This window comes from Polypterus senegalus, chromosome 14 (genome assembly GCF_016835505.1).
Source record: "Polypterus senegalus isolate Bchr_013 chromosome 14, ASM1683550v1, whole genome shotgun sequence".
In the NCBI taxonomy this organism is placed as follows: Eukaryota; Metazoa; Chordata; class Cladistia; order Polypteriformes; family Polypteridae; genus Polypterus; species Polypterus senegalus.
This window is the reverse complement of record NC_053167.1, coordinates 56,472,131-56,477,218: the sequence shown is the minus strand read 5'-3', so window position 1 is coordinate 56,477,218 and position 5,088 is coordinate 56,472,131.

Here is a 5,088-nt window from a genome sequence, read left to right as displayed (position 1 = left end):
CTTTCATTAGTTGTCAGTTATAATCATCAAAATTAAAAGAAATAAACATTTGAAATACATCAGTCTGTGTGTAATGAATGAATCTAATATACAAGTTTAACTTTTTGAATGGAATTACTGAAATAAATCAACTTTGCCATGATATTCTAATTTTATGACCAGCACCTGTAGACTGTTCCTACTAATGTTTATGCACTACTGTTCTAGCGCCCGTTATTGTAACAGGCTTAATGTCTAGTTAGTAAATAATGGATTAATGAAACAATTAGAACACCTAGAAAAGCAGAATGAAAATCAAGATGAAAATATTGTTAAAAAGAAAAAATACATTATTCCCATATAACTGCTTGGTACATTTTAATATATATATTTCTTTTACCAAACTTTGTTTTCTAATTTCTATATTGTTCCCAAAACACAGAACCTGGGGAAATAGCATGTCACTTAATTAGCCCAGGAGTCCAATTAAAAACAGAAGCTGGTTGGAAGAAAAACCTGCAGCCACAGTGTGCCCCCAGGACTGAGGCTGGGAATCACTGCTTTAGTGAAGTAAATTCAGACACAGTGATTTTTTTCAGTTTACAGTGAATTCCAATATATGTCACTTTGGTAGTTTTCTATTTATCCATTCACATTTCTTATTCTTCCTTCCTGTCAGGTTTGAAGTTAATGTTTTCTAATAATCTTCTTTTTTGCGTTTCAATAATTCTTTATTTATAACAAAAAAATAATACAATAATGTAAATAACTAACAATACACAATAAATAATACAGGTGTGGACGTTAGAGGCGATGTTGCCCCGTTGAACCCTTCAGACAGACGTCCCAGACACACTTATAAAAGCACAATGAAGATTTATTAATAATTTCTTCAATAATAGTACCCAAAGCACAACACCTCCACAATTCTTCAATAATTAATACAATAAACAATCCTCCAACTCCCAGCAGCTCCGTCACACAACCACCCAACTCCAGCTCTCCCTGTTGGGGTTTCCCACAGTCCTTTTAAAGTCCATGACCCGGAAGTATTCCCAGAAGTACTGCATGTTTCCGTTCTCATGACTTCGAAGTACTTCCAGGTTAGCGTCACAGTAATATTCCTCGGGTTCTTGGTGAGCTCCCCCTGGCTGCACCCACGGCACCTAACAGGGCTGAAGAGACGAACTCCATGTCCCATACTGCCCTGCGGGAATCCGAGGAACCATTTCCATCCAGGGGAGCTGACATCTAGCGTCCCGGGGGATGTAGTGCCCTGAAAAGGTGGGTTTCTTCTGTTGAGGGACATCCTGGCCGGACTGAAACACCGGCCGTCCATCACACAGCTTACAACATATAAGAGACAAGGTCAGGAGTACTTACCTAATTTTCATAAACAATTTAACATAATTTAATATGTCAATAATTCTTTCAGATCTCCTATTTTTATTATTTTGAAAATATAATGGAATGTAGTACCACCCCAAAATCAATAACAGATTTATTATAAATGAAAACCTCTGGTCCACATCTAGGCATATAAAATAAAATAAAGCATCATAATCATTGAGAAATACCTAACAGTTTAGAAAAATTTGTAAAAATACTCCAGGTTTTTAAAAAACATTTTTGATTGAATGCATTATAAAACAAATGCAATATAGTTTCTTTATCCATATTACAAAATACACAGCTTATCATCAAGGCTAAATTTGAATCTGGATCATATTTGCTTAACAGGGTAAATGTTATAACTAATCTTGCATGTCATCTGCTTTCATTAGTAATTTAATAAATGCTTGACATTTTTCCAATCAATATTTTCAAATTTATAGTTCCAATATGTCTTTGCAGGTGGAATAGTTTTTGTTAAAAACATGTTTCTTATATAATGTTTACTGCATTTCTTATCAGAAACATTAACACCACTAATAATATTGAGATGTTAAATGAATGCTTATCTGTTCCACGCCTGCTACTTAAGCAGAGTGCATGTTTTTTGGGTGTAACAGGAATGAAAAAGTTTTCCAAACACTCTGCGTAAGACAATAACATGTTCTCATTTATAAATCATATCACCAGCACAGTATTATTTTCAAACCATCTTTGGAAAAAAGATTGGTTTACATTTAAAACTCCTAAGCTCTGGAACATTCTACCTCTTCAGATAAGTGCAGCTCCAACCCTGTCAAGTTTTAAATCTTTGCTGAAAACACATTTTATCTCCCTGGCTTTTAGTTATTCATGATGCGTTTTTATGTGCTGCTGTTATTTGTCAATCATTTATTGTTTTTATTTACTTCTTTTTTTAATCATTTTTTTATTTATCAGTTTTTGATTCCATTGATCTATTTTCATGTACATGCACAACACTTTCTGTGGCCTTAAATGTGCTCTATAAATAAATTCTGACTTGACTATATCTTTGTTATTCCAAATAATACATATAGTATATGTGGGGAAAAGTTGTGTTTGTAGGCCAGTGTCCATGAAATAAGTGCCTGTTCATGGAAATGCAATAACTTAACAGGTATTTTGTTAAAATTTAAAATTATACTTCAGTAAAAACGACTGTCCAATTTCTCAAAATCAAAATTTAATTTAGGGATGATAAGCCACATACAGTCTCAATTTTTAGGAAGTAATCCTGAAGACAGGATTTGATTTTTTAAAACATTCAGGGCACCTTGGTCCTGTTTATTAGTAACAATTGTTTTATTTTTCATGCCTGCTTTTACAGATGAAATTCTAAAGAAGCATATTCAGTTTATTTAAAAGAGGTACATGACCTGTTAATGACAGGTCTCTCATCAACCAAGCATTCAATATTTTTTGTATTTTTCTATAATAGGAGTAACATTTAACTTAGTGCTTTCTGATGGATCATTACATATATCAATTACTGAACAGTTTTTGTTTCACTTTATTACAATCTTCTAATGGAAAAATTTCCCCTTTTTGAATATAAAGTGTTCAAAATTTAAGTTCTCATACTAATATTGAAAACAACCAGTCTTAATATCAAGGGTTATTGTTTGCATTACCAAGCAAAACAAGCCTTGGGAAAGAGGACAGCCTTGTCTAATACTACTTCTGATATCAAATCTCGGTGATGCTCCATTACAAAGTTTAATGGAACTGTTGCAACCATTATATAAAGTCTTAACACCTTTCTGACAGAATAGTCCAAAACTAAAAAATTATAGTGACTTAAAAATAAACATGTTTTCAACTATATCAAATGCCTTATAAAAATCTAAATAATATTAAACTGTCATCTTTATCAAAATCATCATAATCTATCAAATGAATGTTACTATAAATACATCTCTCCTTCATAAAGACCGATTGTGATTTATCAATGATCTGGTCTAGATGTTCTTTCATTCTGGTAGTGAGTATTATAGCAAATAACTTTACAACATTATTTAATAAAGTATTGGGCCTCCAGTTTTCTAATACCAAAGTATCTTTATTGCGTTTAGGTATGAGTGATATGTCTTTGCCACATTGAAGGAAGCAATTCTTTGGCTTCAATGGCTGCATTCAGAACAATTAGGAGAAATTCCTCTACCTCATCTCAAAAACATTTATAAAATTCATTCAGACCATCATTGCAAGGGGATATTTAACTTTATTGATACTGATTTTGGTCTCATCTATAGTTATTTCTTTGTCATACCATTTCTGATAATCAGCATCTATGCTTCTTATACTTTGTGTAATACTGTTTAAAAATCAATATTAGCCTCAGATTGTGAAGAGCAGTATAGATTTTAATAAAACTGAGTCACATATGAAGTTATTTCTTTAACATTTTGTGTAATATTTCCTTTAATGCATAATTTATCTAACGAGTTAAACTCTTAAGTTCTTTTTCTCTAATTTATAAAAGTATTGTGTATTTTTCTCTCCTTGCTCCATTCACTTTCCCCTTAACAAATGCTGTTTTATCTTTATATAGCTTGTCCAATTCTAATTGGACAATCTCCTTCTCTATGCTATTAACGTATGGGGACTGGGTTAATGTCTACAATTTCTTTATTCATTTTATTTTCTTTTATCTTTTGATATATAACTCATTCTTAACCTCTTTTAATAGCCAGTTGTCTAATTTTAAACTTTATATGTTCCCAATGTTTCCCAAATCTTTACTTAAAATGGTCTGTCCCTTACAACTTAGAATAATATGTAGCTTCTATGAATGTTGTGTCCTATAGAAGTCCTGTATTAAATTTCCAGCAACACCTACAATGTATTCTTTCATGGCACCTATTTAAATGAAGTGACAAAAATAGCCTTATTGTCAGTCAGAACAGTAGGGTCAATACACACATTAGAAATCTGATTCTCCAATACATTGGATTTGAGCCACATGTCAATTCTTGAATGTTTAGACCTACTGTATCTTTAGAGCACCATGTTAAATTGATCTTATCAGGGTTTTCAATTCTTCTGATCAATCAAATCCTGACTCAAATACAAATTAAATAGATCCGTTGACTCTCCCCTAGGTGCATTTCTGGATGGATGTCTGTCTCTGTTAAAATTAAGTACATTGTTAAATTCTCCGACCAATATTATTTTAGCTTTAGGCATCTTTGATGAAAGATTGCTCAATTCTTTCTCATGCTCAGAAAACAGTACTCTATTTTGTAATTGGCTGTTTATTGTGTATATATTCCCCAATATGTAGCGCTTTCCTTTTATCCCCACCAATTTCAAAATGCATTGATCAGAATGATGTATTTTAGTTTTAAGAATCGTCCCTTTAAAATGTCCTGTTCCCGCGGAATAGTTACCATTTGACATCCAGATATCATTTCCCTATTGACTTCTCCGAAAATTAATATCAGAATCACAGGCGTGCGTTTCCTGAATAAAATACGAACCAGTTTCAAATATTTTACAGAACAATACAGCATTTCTTTTAGTTATATTAATAATACCGCTATCATTAATGGAGCACAATGAAACACGAACTTTCCAATAATCGTCTCCTTAGGCTGATAGAACTTCAGTTAGTTACTTCCGCGCCCCGCCCACGGCCGATATGATTGACGTATTCGAGAGCCAAAGTACGACAGCGCGCCTCGCGCTTAACCGTTA